Source organism: Amblyomma mixtum, chromosome 9 (assembly GCF_055824585.1).
Source record: "Amblyomma mixtum isolate Tamu chromosome 9, ASM5582458v1, whole genome shotgun sequence".
Lineage (NCBI taxonomy): Eukaryota > Metazoa > Arthropoda > Arachnida > Ixodida > Ixodidae > Amblyomma > Amblyomma mixtum.
Genome location: NC_143020.1, coordinates 66035850 through 66057235, shown reverse-complemented (window position 1 = coordinate 66057235; position 21386 = coordinate 66035850). Strand labels below are relative to the sequence as shown.

Below are 21386 nucleotides of genomic sequence, written 5' to 3'. Positions count from 1 at the left end.
GTAGGAGGCTGAGTGGAGGCAGTCAATGGCATCATCAACGCGTGGGAGCGGATAAACATCCTTCTTTGTGACAGTGTTAAGCCGGCGGTAGACGACACAAAATCGCCAAGTGTCATCTTTCTTTTTGACGAGGATCACTGGAGCAGGCCACGGGATTGAATATTCCTGAATGATGCCGCGGTGCAACATGTCACGGACTTGTTCATCGATTACCTGACGTTCGGAAGGCGAGACGCGGTATGGCTTCTTTCGAATCGGTTGTGCAGATCCAGTATTGATCATGTGATGGGTACGGGAAGCTGGAATCGGCGGTGGTTGGTCGCGAGCAAAGTCAAACACGTCCACATGCTTCATAAGAACGGCCACTAGTACCTGGCGGTCGCTAGTGGGTAGGGATTTGTTGACCATGGCTAGGAATTGAGAGTCGCTCAGATCGCGGCGTCTAGTTGGATGAGACACGTTGTCAGTGATCGCGGCAAGTGGTACAGAAAAACGTTCTTCAAAGCCAGCAAGTTTTAAACCACATGGCAATACTGCAGGTTCGTTGGAATGGTTGACAGTCCAAAGAGTGGCATGGCCCTTGGCCACATGTACGACGCTGCGGGGTACTAGCACACTTTTCTTTGCACAGTTAAGGGAACACGGTTCCACCGCAGCATCGAAGGCATCAGAAATCGTGCTCGAGGACACAACGGGAACTAATATGACAGACATTGCTGGAACGACGGTATCTTCAGAGACAGAAAACACTTGGTCAACCACTGGCGAGTCTTCTATGAGAGCTGACCGAAGGCCAGGACTTAATGATATGCCACCACTGCGGAAATCGAGAGTAGCGCCACACTGGTGCAAAAAGTCAATACCGACGATGATGTCATGCGTAGAACGAGGGAGCACAGTGAATTCAGTTCGGAGCATGTGGCCAGCGATCACTACATTCACGAAACAAATACCAATCGGAACCAATTATTCTTCCCCTACACCCCGGAATATAACAGCACGATCCCAAGCGAACATTATTTTATGACCCAGACGGTTCTTGAAAGTTGAACTCATCACTGACACCGTGGCACCAGTGTCCACTAAGGCCATGACGCAAATACCGTCCACTAAAACTTCAAGGCGGTTCATTAACATAACAATGGGCAGAGGAATTGGCACTATCGATGATCCGGCGACCGCACCTCCATCGGCCGCACACGCTAGTTTCCCGTGACGGTGACGGTGGGGAATGACGTTGGGGAGAAGGCGAGCGGCGAGAGCGGTGCGGAGGTGGCGTCAGACTTCGGTCAGAGGCAGGGGAGTCGTTCCGTGGTGGCGCGTAACCGGATGGGCGCTGAGACGATGTGAAGACAGAGTCATGAACAGGCGCATTGAAACTCGGGCGAGAGTACGACCATTGGCGCTGGGAGCGGGAAAACTGGCCCCGGCGACGACAGAATCTAGAGATGTGACCGATCAGACCACAGCGGTAACAAAAGTGGTGGGTCGCGGGGGCATTTGGGATAACACTCCTCGTAGCCAGTGTCGAAGCGGCCATCGTACTCCGGCTGCCGCAGGTGGCGTTGCGGACGAGCTGGCGCTCTAGGGCTGGGGCGGGTGATCCGGGGAGCGTCGCTGTAATCAATGCGAGTAGCACTGGTAGGGGCCTGACTGGACAAACTCCAAGGAGAAGAGCAGCGGTAGGCGGGAGCCGCCTGCAGAGAGCAGCTCTCATAAGGGACTTCACTGTGGCGCCCAAGATCTTGATGCCGGGAGAGTTCGCCACGCACGATTTGACGAATGACGTCAGGGAGAGTCGCAGCATTCACAGGCTCGTGGAAATCCACGCTGGCGACGGTGGTGACGTTAGGCATGCGGCCGAACTTGGGAGTAATTCGATGCAGCTTTAGAGCTTCAAAGGTGCGGCAGTGCTTGATATCCGTGGGCGAGTCTAAATTTTCTTTATGATAAGAAAGCTGTAGACGTCCTCTGCGATGCCCTTAAGGAGATGGCCAACGCGATCTTCGTTGGACATACTGGGATTAACGACTTTGCACAGCTTCAAGACCTCTTCTATGTAAGTCATGCAGGTCTCTCCAGGCAATTGCGCTCTCTGATGCAGACTGCTCAGCCTATTTTCGTTTGGCAACGGTAACCCCGCAGCAGCTGCGGAGCTCTTCCATGAAGCAGTCCCAACTCGTTATCGATGCTTCATGGTTTTCGAACCAAGTTAGCGCGGTGCCATCGAGAAAGAAAACGACATTGGCCAGCTGAAGAGTGGCATCCCAGCCGTTGTATTTGCTCACCCGCTTGTAATTGGTGAGCCAATCATCCACGTCTTCGCCAGCCTTCCCGGAAAAGGTCCGTGGCTCACGGTAGTGCTGCCAAGCGGGCGTTGCTGCGCCGGTCAGACGTGCTTCGGCTTCCTTGGGCATTTGCACGGGCAACGGTGGCAATCCGGCGATTATTCGGCTGCAGCGGTTTCGAGAGGGGTACGTGGTGATCGACCCCGCACCTCCACCACACTGTTACAGGTTCGATTTACAAATACTATCTACAAGACAGGTCGAGAAGAGCCTGGTGCGCTGGCGGCAGGATACTGGACTTCCTCTTTTTCTTCCAGCCTGCGCACATCTTCTTTGTTCCTCAGGGCCCGTGCATAGCACGTGAAAATATTATTCTATTCGAACCCTGCCCTCTCGAGTGCACTCTGCACGGCGAAGTTAAAGTAGCTGAATTTCATCTAAAATTACCTTTGATATGAGATCTTATGGTTCGCAGCCCATCTTGAAAAAGAATTCTAGATAGCCTCCTTATAACAAGTAACCATGTGATGTTATCAAGGGAGGAAAATCAAGACCAATGCCTGTTTTTCAGCAGGGCTTATCATTTGAAGCAGTGCGAATGCGCAAACGAACGAAGCACTCCCCTGAGGTCATAGCATAGCTTTCGCTCTAAATTAGCAATGTGCCTGGACTCATCAGCTCGGGAAGACATTTGGCGGATAGCGGCACCAAAAGCTATCACACAACAGTCTTTCGCATGTTTTTTAGCGTACGGGATCAACACGTGTGAGTGACACAGCTTTCCACGGGCGACAGATTGCGCTCGGCGCGCATTCCGGCATACGCGCCAAAAGCGGCAGCCGATAAGCCTGCGATTGTCGCCCTGGCAAACGGGGAGGGAAAAAAAGGAAAGGCGTTACTGCGATCTATGTGGCGGCGGAATAAGCATTTCTTCGACATTCAGTGCAACGAGCGTAGGTCAAGAACGATGTCTGCTGCAAGCGCGCAGTATACGACAGTGGGATTTTCCCCTGAGCTCGACTGGAGGGATCTGAAGTTCGTCGAACCCCTGCGTCCACATCGGATATGCAGTGCCTGTGGCCTGGTGAGGAAGAGAACGGCCCTGCTACCATGCACACGTGTTATGCGAGTGCTGCTACGAGCAGTGCGGGCGGGATGGATCGCATGTGTGTCCGCTGGACGGCAACCACTACAAGGAGGAGGACGTCGCTCTAATGGACTTCCCTGCGGAACAGCGGCTTCGGAGAGGGGTAAGCGAAGCAGAGAAAAGAGCTGAAATGTGTTCACAAAAGAACTTTTACCTAGAACAGCGCTGTTTCGAATAGTTCATGATTTGTCGCCAGATAATCATGTGTGAAGCGAAATCAATTGGTTTTTTGAGTTGGAAAAGGAGTTTGGTCGTGACGAACATAGTTGGTCGAACGTAGTGTTTAACGCACGTACTCCTTTGCTGTGGCAGGATGACACCGTCATGCCTGTTTTCGGTTTCTCTGAAATTACAGGGTTCTACGTACAATGCTCACATTTTTCGCGTTCAGCTTGCTTGTTCCTTTCATATAACAGCAGACATTACACGGGAACAACGCAAAAAACTGAGAACGAAAGGGCGAAAGATGCGACTTTTCGCATTGAAATACACAGCAGACAACCGACTTCCGGGACAAGCCGTCCAACTTCCTGTGGCTTCACTCGCGCTCGTCTCGGAAAGCGGGAATGCGGCATCCAACCACCTAGTGGAGATCAGTGGGCGTAGACGCTGTAAGCGAAAGATAGCATGAGGCGGCGCACGTCCTTTGTAAAGGTGCAGAAGCTTCTACTTTTCGCTGAAGCCGTCTAGCGGCGCTGCAGAGCTGTGACGTCACCTCTTGCGTGAAAATGAGGAGGGGCGCGCGAGAGAAGAAAAATTCAGGGGGGCGCTTTGTGGGCCTAAAGCGCGGAGAGGCGGAAGCCGTAAGCGCGGGGTTGTTGCTAGTGTCACTGATGTGTGGTTGCTATGTTAAGCTTCGCCTCTGAGTATGGAACTCGATAGCGTCTTGCAGCCTGCCAGTGAGTCCTCAGAACGACATCGCCCATTCGGCTCTACGTCTTCGGTAAATTAGTGTTTGAGGAAAGGAAGTGTATCTGTCTCGCATATCTCCGTGGAGACTTGAACCTCGCCTTAAGGGAAGGGAGGAGGATGGGAGTGAACGAAGACACCGTATTTACCAGACGCGCATTTGTTCATTCCAAACCATCGAGCTGGCATGGCTGCTTCCGGCAGCCGAGCTGAACGGATCGCAGGGTCATGGGCTCCAGCGGAGCAGCGATAGCGGCCTTTGACGGCCGCGGAAACAGGATCGATGACTGCGGTGATAAGGATTACCAGATTATTTTGCCGACACTGCCAACAGGACGTGTTGTTTTCAACACCGTTTTTCTTCACGGCGACGTGCGAGCGAGGCCGTTCCGGGTCGAGGATTTCCGAGACGCCCTGGCCGAGACCGGTATGCTCCCCGACGTGGTCGCGTTGGGGGCGTACCAAATCAACCACGTGTGGGCGGTTACCCTGCGGAACACGGAGGCAGCAAAGAAGTTGCTCGCCTTCAACGAGCTGCAAGTTAAGAAACGCCGCTGCCTCATTATCGACCCGGAAGACCAGCAGGTAAAGCTGCGGCTACACTGGATGCTTCACGGTGTGGCCGACGACGACATTCGGACGGCATTCGCGGCGTTTGGCAAAGTGACCGACGTTACGCGTGAGCGGTGGCGGATTCAAGGCGTCAATGACAAGAGCTCAACGACAAGAACGGTCCTACTGAAGTTGAAGCCCGGCTTGAAAGTGGATGACCTGCCACACCAGGTACGTGTCGCCGGAGAGTTGGCTCTTGTCGTAGCGCCTGGGCGTCCAATGCAGTGCTTGCGCTGCCATGGTACAGGCCACGTGCGGCGTGAATGCAAGGTTCCCCGCTGTACGAAATGCCGGCGGTACGGCCACGCGGATAATGAGTGTGTCCGCACTTATGCGGTGGCTACGGGCGGGGCGTCGAAAGACGACTCTGCGGAACTCCTGATGGATGTAGTCGAGGCTGAAGAATCTGCGAAAGGCATAGAGGAACCCGAAACGCAAGCAGGATCGACGGGCTCTTCGATGCCGGACGCAAGCCGATGCCGGACGCAGCAAGCCGATGCCGGGCGCAGCGATGCCGGACGCAAGCCTGAGGGGCAGAACCTACTAGAAAGGAGACGGAGGCGTCGAGCGGTGAAGTAAGCGTGCCAGCGTTCCAAGAAACCGAGCCAGCGACTCTGACCGAGGAGAACCTTGACCAGAGCGGCGCCCGCACGACCGGCGTCCCTGCCCCAGCGAAGCGGCCACACGCCCAGACCGGAACCGAAGACGACAAGGCGGAAGCCCCCAGCGTCGAAGAGCCGCCGGCAAAAACGACCCAAGGACGGCGGTCGTCCATCCGGACACGATCAACTGTGTCGACGGAGAGGAGAGCCCTTGACAAGCCGCCCCCGCTGCCAGGCCTGACACCAGCACCGGATGGCTCCGGTGTCAACGATGTCGTCTAGCCAAGCGCTAGACGTGAGGGGTAAGCACCATGTTCCCGGCCTCTTTCTTCTGCATTAAAATGGCTCATGCGTTCCCCATGAAAGTCGGTACACTTAATGTCAGGGGACTGGCAAGTAAGAAGAAGCAGAGCCAGGTGTACCGCCTTTTAACTGAGCACGACATTGACGTCCTGGCAGTGCAGGAAACGAAAATTGACGGGGAAGAGGAGACCGGGAGCATGGTGAGACGTTTCACGTCTAGGTTTTTTGCAGTTGTCGCCCACGCTGTAGGAACGTCTGCGGGTTGTGTCATCTTTGTAAAGAATGTACCGGGACTTGAGGTTCAGGCATATACGGCGTGTCCTTCGGGTCGATTTGTTTTGGTTGACCTCCTGTACGACAAAACATATTGGCGCATCATTTGTGTGTACGCCCCAAATGCGGTGGATGAGAGGACAGCGTTTTTTCAACGCGTACAAAAGCACTTCAGTTGTGAGAAATGCCTGATCGTAATGGGTGACTTCAATTGCGTCCTGAGGGGCTGTGACAAAACCAGTGCAAGGGCATTTAGGGACAGAAGCACTGAAGTACTCTCAGAAATTATAGACACGTGCAACCTCGATGATGTGGCCGAATGTTTAGAAGGCGAGCGTTGTGTGAGACTCACCCATTTTCAACGGTCAAGCCATGCACGGCTAGATCGCATTTATGTGTCACCGAACGTTATTTCAAAATGCAGTAGCTACAATGTAGTACCGGTATCATTTTCGGATCATTGTTTAGTGAAGTGTGGGATAGGGACAAAGAAACGAGGAAATCAGTTTTCTTGGGAGATGTGGAAATTAAATAATAAGCTCATTACAGACGACATCTTTAGCAGGAAAGTAAACGAAGAAATCAGTAAATTAAAGCCGAGCGGGGAACTGAAAGTATGGCAGCAGTGCGAACTTTGCAAACAACAAATAAAAATAGCAGCAATCGAAAGGTCAAGTTGCATACGACAAGAGGAGAAGCGTGAGGAGGACAATTTAAGATCTTTACTAGCTAGACTTCTCGAAAGAGAAAGCGAAGAGCCTGGCAAATGGATGGATGACATTAGGAAAATAAAAAATAAGATTGAACTCTTTGACGAAGAACGCTATCGTGGCGCACTGGTGCGGGCTAGGGCGCAAGATATAGCTGATGGGGAGACACCTTCAAAACGAGCGCTAGGAATGGAAAAAACGCATGCTCAACGAAACCACATTGAACAGATTGAATGGGGCGGGGCGTTATCTGGAGAAAGCGGGCATATCCAGCTGGCATTTCTTCAATATTATCAGGCGCTGTTTGCAAAGCAAGAAGTGGATGTGAGCGCATTCAAGGAAAAGTTTCTTGGCGCTTTGCCGCGATTAGATGACGAACAGAAAGAAAGGCTGCAGCTGTCGATAACTGCGTCGGAGGTCGAGCAAGCGATAGAAAATTTGAACCTGGGAAAATCTCCTGGACCTGATGGGTTAAGCGCCGCTTTTTACAAAGCATATAAAAGCGAAATAGTGCCAGTACTGACAGCAGTTTTTAACGAAGCCTATAAAGAAAATGAATTGCCCCCGTCTTATGGTAAATCCCATACAGTGCTAATCCCTAAATCCGATGACGCAGAAAAGTTAAAGCAGGTCACAGCATATCGTCCTATCGCCCTCACAAACGTGGATTATAAAGTTTTCATGAAGATTTTAGCCTGTAGACTACAGTCAGTAATTCAGGATATAGTCGGTCCCCACCAGACGTGTGGGATCAAGGGGCGTTTTCTATTGTTTCCAATATTCATAAAGCGAGGTGTGTGCTGGAATGTTGTGATTACACAAATAGCTGTGTAGCCATCCTTCAGCTAGATCTTGAGAAGGCATTCGATTGTGTTTCGCACGATATCCTGTTCTGCATACTCGACCATGTGAATTTAGGGTCCATTATTTGTGAGGGAGTGGCCTTGGCGTACCGGAGCTGCACGACAAGATTAATTGTAAATAAGAGTTTGGGGGCCCCCATTAGCCTGCAGCGTTCGGTGCGCCAGGGTTGTCCCCTCAGCCCTCTTCTATTCTGCATTTACATTGAAGCGTTGTGTTTGAATATCATGGAAAGTGGAAAAATTCGAGGATTCCAGCTGCAGGCAGCAGAAGTTAAGCTGCTGGCTTATGCGGATGATGTCGCGGTGTTCACAGTGAACCGGGAAGGTATAACCGAGGCCGTGGCATGCGTAAAAGAATTCACCAAGATCACCGGTAGTAAAGTGAATTGGTCAAAGTCCCTGGGGCTTTGGCACGGAGAATGGCCAACGAAGCCCGGCAATTTTGCAAACGTGTCCTGGGTGACGACCCCAGTAAAGTACTTAGGCGTTCCACTGGACGGTTATCGCGATAGCGATTCGTACTGGAAAGCACAGACGCAAGCCACGCGTGAAAAGGTGGAAAGGTGGAAAGGGCGACACCTTTCAATTTTCGCAAGGGCCAAAGTGTGCAATCTGTTTTTTTATGTCTAGGCTGTGGTACGTGATGCAAGTGTTGCATTGTGCAAGGATGAACGTACAGAGACTGCACCGGATCTTTGCCGTTTTTGTGTGGGCTGCGGACTGGGAACGCTGTAGCCGGACCAATTTGTTTAGGCGGGTGAAGGATGGCGGCCTGAGTCTGGGATACTTATTTCTGCGGCAGATTGTAAGCAGATTTTGTTTTGTGCGCGATGTAAGCGATCCGTTTTTGCGCACTGTGTGCCAATTAAGGCTCGGAAATGCACTGCCGGACTTTGTTGTCACAACCGAAAGTTTCTCGGGACGTATTTTTGGTTACTTTAGAGAGGTTGTCGCGAGTGTTCGATTCCTGTCTGTTCGATTTTCGTATGAATATCTATCTTCTGTTAGCAGGAAGAAGTTGTATAAAGATTTGTGCGATGTAGTTCTTCCACAACCTATGTACAGGGCCTTATACAATGGAGGCCAGGGACGCGACGTACTTAAGCGTGTGAAGGCGATGCAGGTGCCGCCAAGTGCAAAAACTTTTTTCTTTAAATTACATACCGGAACACTACCAGTAAAGGAATTCTTGGAAAGGAAGCAGTTATTTCTACCTTGGGGATCACATTGTTTAATTTGTAAACAACCAGAAACAATAGACCACGTTTTTTTGCACTGTTGGGAGGGGGTATACTTTTGGGACATCTTGCAACGGACTTTAAAAAAGGAATTTCCGCTGGACGCTCATGGTATTCGGTACTTGCCTGTAGAGAGTGAGGATGGGACACCATTCGACCTCATTATGCTAATGGGCCTCCATTGTATTTGGCGCTCCAGAATGGCAGGATATCATTGCGATCCTGATGCACGGCCAGCACGGATCTATTTTCGGGAGTGCATGCATAAGTATATTGAAGTTCAGAAACTTGCTCCTGACGCTCCCGAGTGGCTCGAAAGAGTCGAGCCTTTGGTGACGCTTAAGGAGATTTAATATGATGAAGCCACGCACCCCCGGGCGGATAGTGTTGTTAATTATTGCTCATTGCGCTCTGTAAGTGTATTTGTGTACTGTGGTTCTTGCCGAAGTCAGGCAATAAATAAAAAAAAAGAAAAAAAAGCTGGCATGGCGGATTTTTTACCGTGCTCGTCTCGCACTCCGGAGACCCTGGTTCGATTCCCCAACTCGACCAATTTCCTACTCTGTTTTATTTATTGATCTGGCTAGAAAGCTTAATTAGAATAATTGGTTAATTAAGCAATAAGTCCCACTTAGTTGGAGGATCACTATGCGATACCTTTAATTGGTTGCATGGTTACTAGCCAAAGTACAATTTGCCCCGTTTGAAATTCGCGCACTTTGACGTCACGACCATTTCTACCAGTTCAACAGCGTGACATTTCTGTCTACAACACCTGCTTACAACGATGAGGCACTAAAGGCTTCCGCCTTAATAAATCAGCCATGAGGGAATGGTGGCATAGAGGTATCTGCTACAGCCAGCGTCGACGCTTCAGGGGACGCGATTGTTGCGACGCGCGTCTGTACTTTCACTCTTTCCTCCTATACCTTTCAACAGGTGCGGTGAGGTGCGTTTCCAAAGTGAACGCAAAGAACCATGGGAAAATCGTCTGTCAGCTACTTCCGGTTCCAAATTTTTCCCACGCTCTGCCTTCTGCATAGCAATTGCCCTACATTCGTGTATCTATTATGCGCTACTCTATTTGTTCTGCGACATTGCGTATTGCACAGCATCACTGTAAGATCATCGCGTGCTGCGTATGAAAGCGTCCTGATGCGTGGAATGAAAATAACAAAAGTTATGTGTTTTTTCGTGGTTATAATATGTCAGCGTAGGCTGGCTGTTCTGCGTAAGCACCGCACGACAGAGGGTAGCAGACGGCCTATGGCTTCAGCGTCGCGTTTCTGGCACAACGTTGTAAATGCCAACGCATGCACCGCACACCTGTCACTACCGCCACTTAGCTTAAAGCACGCTTGAGGTGTACACTGTTCCAAGAGGGCAGTTACCCGCCTTCCCTATGGTTCAGGTTTCCACCGAGATGTGGACACCTCGCCTTCACCTCAAGCTACGTGTATCCTGGCATAGCAGAGCTAAGCCGGTGCAAATTTTTATTGCGAAAGCACTACTACGCTAAGTTTTGAGCCTTCAGCCTGGCGCGGCGGTACTTACGGTTGACCTTTCGCGGAGTGACGTGATACCAGCTGCGAAAAAAAGGGCCCCCAGCTCCATCCATCGGCGGAAGGCGGCGGTAGTCCGGACGGTGAGCCTCGCGCTCCTCTCACCAGTGGCGCTACAGTCGAGGTGACGTCATACCAGCTGCATAAAAAAGGACCCCCAGCTCGATCGGTCGGTGGAGGGCGGCGGTAGTCACGGTGGTGAGCCTCGCGCTCCTCTCACCAGTGGCGCTACAGTCGAGGTGACGTCATACCAGCTGCCAAAAAAAGGGCCCCCAGCCCGATCGGTCGGTGGAGGGCGGCGGTAGTCACGGCGGTGAGCCTTCCGCTCCTCTCACCAGTGGCGCTGCAGTCGAGGTGACGTCATACCAGCTGCGAAAAAATGGGCCCCCATCTCGATCTGTCGGCGGAGGGCGGTGGTCATTGAGGAAGGAAAAAAAAAAGCGAGAGGCCCTTCCACTCAATACCCTAGGAGAAAAGTGTAAAGGAAATCACGTGGTTTTTTTGTCGATTGGGAGGCCAGCTTGTCCCTGCAGCTTGGCGATGGCGTCGTAGTTGCTGTTTACAAACCAAACCGGGCGATAGCAGACGGCCGCGGCGTGGAATTTGCGGTGCGGCGTAGGCGTACTTTCCTCAACTGCTCGAGTTAGTTTTTTTCGTGCTCACAGGCTGACGTTGGCGCCGTTCACTCATATTTCAGGTGGAATTCGCTGCAAAACTCTCGTTGTTGCGTGCATTGATTTCAACGTGCTCGGCGACCACGATCGCACGGGCATTTCGTCTACTCTGTCACTGCTCGGAGCCGTCGGAAGACCGCCGCTGCATTCGCGCTGTTCTTTCACCAGTGATTCAATATGGCGTGCGCTAGAGCGGTCGTCGGCGCATTGTGCGGACGTTTCGCGTCCTGTACGTGCAGTGTGTGTGTACCATTCGGGCTCCCGTTTACATCGGCAGTGAAACCTCGTTGCTACCTATGCGTGTTCTTTCAACGCTCCATCGAATGTCACTGATGTTGGTATAACTGTCATTTTAGTTTTTCCGCGATTGCGCTTGTTAGAGCGGCGGTGGCCATGACATGGGCAAAGAGCGATATTGTAAAGGAAGCAGTTGCTCTCGCTTTACTTTTAGTATACAGAAACTTTGTTACATGCCCATTTGAAGCGTGTAACGTTTGAAGCGTCTAGCGAGCTATTTGCTTCAGGACGTGCCGGGCTCAAGTGTGTTCGTGCATATCGTGGCCAATTCTGTGTTTTTGGTTGCGCACTATGTTTAGACCGATTTCCTGTAGCAGGTTTGGAAAATTACTTTTCTAGCTGATGTCATGGCCAAGAAGTGCGAAAAAGACGAAGCTCTAACTGAATTTCGAGGCCTTCTCGCACATGTGTTTATTGTGCCCACGTCCTGTGATAGTGTTCTTTGTCTTAAAAAGTACTTAGTGAAATGAGGATCCTCAGGTGCGCTGAATTTCATTGTTGCTTGTGGTTATTGTGTTCAGGAAAGTAAAAACAGCGCTAAATTTTAAACAAACCACAAAGAAAGACGGACAGCGCCCGTCCTGTCAGGCTTTGTGTGGTTTGTGTAGAATATAGTGCTGTTTTTTTAACTTTCCTGAACACAATGTCACACCAACTAGGCCAGCAAAAGGGCCTGTGGTTATGTTGAAGAATAATAATTTGATGCATTCATTACGTGCAATAGATCGACATTCATTGCCTGTATTGTCCATCACAAGTAAAGTGTGCTACTATGCCACGACATTACAAGCTAGTATTCCACCAAGTGCAGAAAAGCGGAGCGTACAGCTGCAGCTCTCCACATTAAATATGAAACAGAGCATTGAAATGAGGCACAACACCATGAAACTTATACTGCAGCCACTGGGGACTCCTAAACTTCTGCAAGTCTGAAAAGCTACGGTCATATACCGGGTGTCCAAGCTAAATGTAACCAAACTTTTAAAAAAGGCGAAGTGTCCTAGTCCAGTGAAAGCAACTCAGGGTTGTTCATAGTCGCATGGCCTAGTTTTTTAGTATTTCTTTCGCTCTTTAAAGTTAATTAATGAAGTTTAATTAGCTAACTTTTTAATTATTAACTTCAGGAAGAAAGTGTAACTGCAAAAGTTTTGGATCACCTCGAAAAACCGCTAGCAGTGCTGTTTCCTTCAAGCTACGATTTACGTAGCTTCATTTATTGGCCTTAGAAGAAAGCTGTCACGTGACCAGCTGCTCGCTCACTTCTCTGCCCCAATGTGCACCCAAAGTCTCATCGAGGAGCGGACTTCAGAATAAATGGACTTTATTCTTTAAGGCGCGTCTTGGGACGTTGAAGTGGCACAGTTGTCATGTGGAAGCTTTTTCTTATTGTGCGGGTTATGGTTAAAGGCCGGTAAAAAAACTACTTTACGTAAATATTACTTTGCTGCAAATGTCTCAGTAAGCTGTTTCTCAAAGTGATCTACAACTTTTCCATTCACATTTTGTTCAAGTCAATAATTAAAAACTTAGCTAATTAAGCTTAACTAATTAATCAACCTTCAAGAACGAAAAAAATTCTGCAGACTAGGTCACGCGACTCAATACAACCCTCATTTGGTTTCAGACGGCTAGGACACCCCGTGTTTTTTAAAAGCTCGGTTACATTTAGGTGGGACACCTGGTATATTATGCACAATACTAGATCTGTGGATGTGAAACATATGCTATGCTGCCATGCTACAAAGGGCGCATTTACGGACGGGACAGTCACATTTGAAACGTATATTTCTTGAAATTTTTTCATTGATAAAAAGGTGTTCAGAATGGTTGTCCTATGTAAAATTTAAATTTTCTGGAAAAAAACGACCCCCCCCCCCCCCCCCGTCCATAAATCTTCCCCTGCCGTCTACTATATGCACTTTGGCCCTCTCCATTTCTGTCGCCTCTATGAGTGGCTTTTGAATTTGTGAATCAAAACTCATTGTTGGCACGGCCACCATTACAACACGTTATGATACATTTTGTTTTCAGGGTCAAGAACTAAAACTTTTTAGTATATTTGCCCATCCTCACTGCTGTATGAGAAAGCATTCCTTGCTTTTCCAGCCGCACGAAAACATGCTATGAAGACAAGTATGGTATTCAACACCAACAAAATATTGCAGAATTTTTCTTACCCTAACTGCTGCAGCAGAATGCACTGTTGACACTGCCAGCTTCCAAAACATATGCAATGGAGGCAGATTGCAACATTCAGCAACAAGAGCTGCATTAAAAGGCAGGTTCAACACTTAGGTGGGGCGTGGTCATGCATGGCAGCATTGTTCACTGCTGAATCGAAAGCAGACACGTGCAGACTTCAGCGACAGATTCATTAAAATATTTGTCTTAGCTACTAGCTCATTTCATGGCCTTTACGTTTTTCATATCAGTGGCATGCACTGCTTTGCTGGTTTCGGACTGATTTAGTTGTAGACTTCGCGTATTATTTTGTTTACTTAGTAGATACGCAAAAACATGGAAGCATTGGTATCAGTTAACATGATTTTTAAGACATACGAATATACATTCTTTCATTTTAAAGAATACATATTTCACTGCTCTACACAGTGAACTTTATCCAATGCACGATGGCATTCTCAATGGTAATGCAGTTATTCTTGCGTTTGATCCCTCCGCAAATTCTTAGGAGGCCGCGCTGTAACATGAGCCCCCCCGCCCCCCCCCCCCCCCCCCCAAACAAAATTTCTGGCTACACCCCTGCCAGGGAGGCTTATAGCCTCCGCCGTCAGAAAACAAACATAGCCAAAAGTGGCAAGGGGTAATGCATGTCAAGATGGGCCACCGCAGTAATTGAAAGCGAAGGGCACTTCCTGCGCTTGCAGGAGTTGAGATTTTTTCCCGGCTGCTACTAATTGTGACCAGGGTCGAGCAGTTGGAGACGGCACGAATACGACGCAGTGCGAAGCAGTCACTGGAAGTAGCCGCCTGTCTTACACGGGTATTTCAGCTTTAACTTTTCCGCTGACGAACACCAGCATAGGGCACCCTGAACCGGCAAGTAGCCGAACACCACTAGCGCGGGGGCCTGTTCCCATGCCGTAGCACGCTCCTTCGTTGGCTTTGAAATGCGCTTAATCGGCGCGGCGGCGAAATGTAAACACGAGCCCGCCGGGACAAGATGGCGCCGAGCTTGTTTCCGGCTTCACAAAATGCCACGTGATGGCCTCTCCTCTAAATTTTCCTTCCTCCAAACAGGCGGTAGTCACGGCGGTGAGCCGCGCGCTCCTCTCAACAGTGGCGCTACAGTCGAGGTGACGTCATACCAGCTGCATAAAAAAGGGCCCCCAGCTCGATCCGTCAGCGGAGCGCGGCGGTAGTCACGGCAGTGAGCCTCGCGCTCCTCTCACCAGTGGCGCTACAGTCGAGGTGTGTCATACCAGCTGCATAAAAAAGGGCCCGATTACATGCCCTGCCCAAGTCCATTTCTTCCTCTTGATTTCAATTACAATGTCATTAACCCACGTTTGTTCCCTCACCCACTCCGCCCTCTTCCGATCTCTTAACGTTACACCTGTCATTTTTCTTTCCATAGCTCGCTGCGGTGTCCTTACCTTAAGCTGAACCCTCTTTGTTAGCCTCCACGTTTCCTAAGAATTTTTGGTAAGATTAACATAATTTTTCTAAATGCGTAAATATGGACTTAATACAGCAGATGTGAATAGCAAAGTTGGAGAGCACTTTCAGAAACACTCATTCCATTTATTTGCGATAAAGAAAGCCTCACATATATCTTTTTTCCTAGCTGCAAAGAAAGGCCGCGAAATAAAAAAAATCACGTGACTAGCGCATTCGCTCGCCACGATTGTGCTTCTGTCAACCGTGTCTTGAGTGAACGAAATCAGCTGCTGGTAGGGCGCGACGACCTCATTGTTCTTGAAGGCCGATATGTCGACGGTGGTTGCGGCGCCCGCGCGAGCCAGTCTGGTAGCTCGACGGGGAAAGTTGCACTTTCTACATTTCCTTGCATTATTCATTGCAGGTTAAATGTTGGAACGAAGACAACGGCTGCGAGACAGTGCTGGCTGCTTCCATGGTGTCCGAGCATTTTCAGCGGGAATGTCGACACCACTCTGCACGGTGCCCCAAGTGTTCGGCCTCGGTTCTTTGCACCCATGTGTGCTCACACCTGAGATCGGAGTGTGCAGCACCGTCGACGCCTCTTGCTCCAGAATCTGGCCATCAGCCCAGCGACACGGAAGATGCAACGTTTTCAACGGCTTTTAGACGAATCATAGAACTGCAGGCGAGAGAAATAACAGTGCATCTAGGGCAGTTAATTACTGATGTTAAATATCATGGTGATAGATTGAACGAAATGTCACATGGGATAAACACTTTTAAAGAAGCGCTCAGCGATGAAGGCACCCAAGCCAGGAGACAAATCCAGGAGAGTGTGACAAGGGGAGTGCGCGAATCCGCCAATGCTAACGAGCAGTTGAAAGAGCACTTGATAACGCGTACTAATAACCTTTCGAGGAACCTAAACAAACTGGAAAAAATAGTTAAGGATGAGTTGGCGACTGCAAAGCAACAGAGCTATGACAGTTGCTCCCAAATTCTAGCATCGATTCATAAAATGAAAGTAGAAACTATGGATAATAGCGAGAGGACTCTGGGCCGCATGAATACATTGCTTGGAAGGGATGAACCACCAGGTGCGCATACAATCTTCTATATCGAAGAAGTGAACTTGCTCAAAGAAGATGCGCTGAGAGAAGGCCATGCTTACTACGAGAGCGACCGGGTGTACTTGTGTGGCTACTGCATGTCACCTGGTGTCTACATCAGTAAGGATGGCGAATCTGTGCGCCTGCACGGCAGTCTCCCCTTGCATAAGGGTGACAACGACGGCGCTGTTGAGTGGCCATTCCAGCACAAAATTCGGCTGGGCATAATACACCCACAAGAAAAGAGGCAGTGTCTCATTGAAATTAACCCACCCCGTGAATTTGCATCGGTACAAAAGCCTACAACACGAAGTAACTCAGAATTTTGTTTTTCTGATCCTTCGTTTAGCCTTAGCACTCTCAGGCTCAGTGGCTTCGTGGTGGAGGACCAGCTTCAGATTAAGTGCGAAGTGCTGCCGTGAGCCGCGCTGTAGAAGGCGTTGGATGGAAGCCATTCTTTCCACAGGTTGTGCTTTCAGCAGTTTGTTGTTAACATTTAGCGCAACCATCATGGACTAATTCGTCCGTCTATGCAATTTCTTTTACGATGTGCATGCGTTCAGTTCGCTCCTTTTCTTTTATTCTGGTCTAATATGAAAAACTCGCCTTAATTGCCAGTGAAACGTGTGACGCAATGTCCTAAGCACAGAGTCTTAATCTAGTTATTTTCTTAAGCAGTGTTTTTTGCTTCATGTGTTTGACTGGGTAACTAGGGTTCTGTAATTGGGTCCGCGTCAGCCACACTGGACCGGAAACAGAAGATGTTTCTCTGAAATGATACTGAATGCTTACAAGGATAGATGGTGCGTAACAGAATAAATGGCTGGGATGCTTCAAAACGCTGCCTTTTACTTTGGCTACGAACTGGAGGAAATACATGGTCTGTTCTGAAAGTAGTAGGACTCATTTTTTTAAACAAAATTTATTCAAGAGAATAGTACAAATGATTACAATTTTTCAAGGTAGCACCCTTCCGCACCTACTCACTTCTGCTAATGAGTTTTACAGTTTTCGTACGCCTCCAGGAACGCCTGGACCGGAATGCTGTTTAGCTCCCTCGTCACGGCCTGTTGAACCACCTCTACCGATCCGTGATGTTTCCCCTCGAGCGTCGATTTTATTCTCGGGAATAGACAAAAGTCTCCCGGGGCCAAGTCGAGGCTCTAGGGGGCTGAGGCAGCGTTGCCGCCTTGTGCTGTGCAAAAAATCGGGGTCCTCATTCACATGATGAAGAAGATCCTACCGGTTAGCCTTTTTCTCCTCTGACAACACTCCCGGCACCAACTTCGCGCACGCTTTCCTCATGGATAAGTTTTCTGGCACGATCTCAAAAACTTGGATTTGAGGAATGCTCAAGTCATCGGCAACCATTCTGATACTCACTCTACGATCACTGTTAAGTAAATGTTTCACTCGCTACATATTTTCGTTGGTCTTGCTGGTCGAAGGGCGTCTGGAGCGGTCGTCTTCCTCCACTCCTTCCTTACGTTCTCGGAAAAGCTTGTGCCACTCAAAAAACACCTGATCTACCCATGGAAGCGTCACCGTAGGCCTCCTTAATCATGTTGTGAGTCTCTTTGCCCGTTTTACCAAGATTTACTCAAAATTTGATCGCGTATCGCTGATCCAGTAAACGCTCGACGATTCTGCGTGACGAGACGTTTCGACAGGGGTTTACAGTAAAAGCGACCTCCTCTCTTCAACGGCCGAGAGCCGACTGCCGATTTACCCCAGCATTCCCAATATCCCCCTTCAACGATCCTGCACGCGCAGACCACCTCTCGTCCGCCCGTTCGCCCAGGAAAAAACCAGTCCTACTACTTTCAGAACAGACCCTGTAAATACACAATGAAAAGTAAATGCACGTTATGTTCGTTTTTTATTTTTTCTTCTTTAGTGTACCACGTATTTCAGCGTCTGTATACCAGAAAGCGCAATTTAGCAGGAGGTAAACATTCGCTTGTAACCGGTTTGGTCGTGATGAAAATAAATAAAAAGCTTTGATTCGACGGGGTTGCGAGGTTCATTTTTTTTCCCTATTTAGTCTTTGTGGATGAGCCTGTCACAGTGGAGAAATAACATTGACAAGTGTACGGTTTTTCAGAGGAGACGAAGATTCGTGTGTCAAAAAATATGGCAGGAAGTGGAGTTTTAAAAACGCTTCTCGTTATATTGAGCGCTTAATTTTCCGGTCAATGCTCAGTGTCCCATTGCGGTCCGGTAGATAAAGAAGTCCACCGCACGGGAGCTTATTTATCGTGTAGCCCCAAATCCTGGCAGCAACTTCATTTTTTTCGAGCAGCTCCTAGTTCAACTTTTAATAAGTAGTTCTATTATGCGCAGTGCGAACGACTATTGCTTTATTGATATATATTTATTGCTTGGTTTTGCACAATACGTTTTCGAAAAGAGAACTCCATAATTAATCATAGAAAAATATGACAGTTGAGCTTTTAATAGTTGAGCAGGTACCGATATTCTTTTTCACGTTATGATCAAAATATAAGATCACTCCACGCCAAAACTACCCGGAAGTCGCGCCTGACCTCGTCTATCTGTTAAAGAAAATGCACGAAAATTCAGCACAAAAAGCGCTATGTTCACCTGCAATATTTTTGCCAGAAAAAATTTATTCTTGAGGGGAGCGCAGCTTGAACATTTCGAAATGGCGTGAAACAAAGCACCGCTCAGTAATTGAGAAAAAAATAAAATTTTACAGCACAGTCCATAATTTTTTTTTAACGGCATTGCAAAGACTCTGGCTTTCTTCGTGATTTGAGTCATGCATTTTTATACGCATAGAATATTTTTTAGAATGTATGCAAATGTAAAATTTACACCATTTCGTTTTTTCGTTAATATGAAATTGCTCTCTGAAATTAGAAAACGTCCGCTTGGTTTCTCTGGACGTCTATTACCTGGAAAATTGTTACAGCTGATGAAACTGAGCTCGTTGAAGTAAAAAAATAATACTGAAGTAGCAGAAAAGTGAGGTTTGAACCAAAAACGACAGTTCATTTTACCTTGAGGTGGTTCAGGTAAAAACACAAAAGATGGCAGTTTTAAAATGACCTTCATTTAAAGGGACAAAAAGATTTATATGAGCTCCCGCACCGCAAGTTGCGTCGTCTCTTAACGCTTCTTCTTCGCAGACCACGGCACCTGGCATAACAAGACGTTCATGCCCGCAAAACCAGTTTAGTTTGCCGTCGCTCGCATTCTTGCATCTTTAAGGCTGAAGCTAAAGAAACCGCAGGTGTCGCCTGGCATTTGGCTGGTGCTAACACCTGACAGGGATCTGCCCCTAGTGAAGAAATGCGATAAGCGAGGTCGTTTTTCCTTTTGAAGGTCGAATGAACTCGCTTTGAAACCTGGAGCCAAAAGCAGAAAACGAGGACACTCAACGTGCTGCGTCACGTGGACCCCGACTAAGGTGGAGCAGCCGGCACGGCATCCACAACACACATGCTTTATATATATGTCCGAATAAAAATTAGAGATCACTCAGGCGACCAGCATTAGGAGACTGCGAAAGCATTGCCGCCTCCTCTCTTTGCCATTTTCTTTTTGTTTGTTAATTAATGTAACTTCTGAATTAAAGCACTTCTCTTATGCTTGAATTAAAGATCGATTTATTTACTCTAATTATGCTTTCTTTTCTCAATCAACCATTTTGGTTTTTCAGATATGGAGCCGTGGTTGCTTTCCTTTCCGCATACTATATCCCCGTCCAGCATATTCAACCGAAAGACGCGGGTTCGATCCCGGCCGCGGCGGCTCAATTTCTTTGGAGGAGAAATTCGAGGCCCGTGTACTGTACGATGTCAGTGCACGTTAAAGAACCCCAGGTGGTCGAAATTTCCGGAGCCCTCCACTACGGCGTCTCTCATAGCCTTAGTCGCTTTGGGACGTTAAACCCCATAAACCAACCAACCTATTCAACCGTCCAATAATTTCGCTGATAGTTATTTAACTGATCAATCTATGTTTAGTGAAACTTTTTTGTTCGATTAATTATCACTCAAATATTTTTTAATTCAAATCAATCTTTATTTTCGCTCTTTTGCTATTTTCGCACTATTTGGCCGTCCACGGATGTTTCCCGTCCACTCCCTATGTCGACGTCGGCCCATTTCGACGTTTTTTTGACATTTCTGGCTCTAATTAACTAATCATCCTATCAACAGTTTTTTTGCGCAGCATCCTCACACCATCCTATTTCGATTACAACCACTTGCTTGATGCTGTACCTCTTCTGAGAACGCCCCAACTGCCGCGGACACGTTTTGGTGACACGACCCCATTGACATAATCTAGCATTGCTTTCGCATTAATCCTGCCCACAGCGCGTGCCTCGGAGCGCACGTGACGAAACGCAGTCCGAACCTCTGCGGCAGGCAACGCGAAACACGCTGGCGGTGACGGCCGGTTCAGTTTTCGTCCCATGGATGAACGATGATCCTCTCTAAATGAACGTCATTGAACCGTTTCGCCGGATTCTGATGTGAGCTAGTGAGGAAATCCTTCTTTTTTTTTCTAAACTAACTCACTTGTGAATGTGCAGCTCCGGGAGTGAGAATTCTACAACAGCTGTATCCTACCGGTACTCACCTATGGGGCAGAAACGTGGAGGCTAACAAAGAGGGTTAAGCTTAAGGACAGCGAAGCGAGCAATGGAAAGAAAAATGATAGGGTAATGTTAAGAGATCGGACGCGGACAGAGTGGGTGACGGAACAAACGTGGCTTAATGACATCCTAGTCGGAATCAAGAGGAAGAAATCGGTTTGGGCAAGGCATGTAATGCGAAGGCAAGATAACCGGTGGTCCTTAAGGGTGACGGACTGGATTGCAAGAGAAGGCAAACGTAGCATGGGGTGGCAGAAAGACAGGTGGGCGGACGAGATTAAGAAGTTTGCGGGGATACGCTGGCCCCAACTGGCAAAGGACAGGGTTAATTGGAGAGACATGGGAGAGGCCTTTGCCCTACAGTGGGAGTAGTCAGGCTGATGGTGTTGACGCGGATGAATGTGTAGCCGCGGCAGTGATAGGAAAATCTTTTCCCACTAATATTGGCTACTGCCTGTTCTGATGCCTGCCTACAGTGGAACAGCCAGTTACAGATGACAACTATACATTTAGTCTGGCCACACTGTCTACGGTGCTCTTCCCTGCGGTCT

General features: G+C 48.6%; 1 pseudogene; it reads left to right on the top strand.

Annotated features, from left to right (window-relative positions):
- The first annotated feature begins 3255 nt into the window (after nt 1-3255).
- On the top strand, nt 3256-16630 carry LOC149329425 (TNF receptor-associated factor 6-like; annotated as a pseudogene).
- The last annotated feature ends 4756 nt before the right edge of the window (nt 16631-21386 follow it).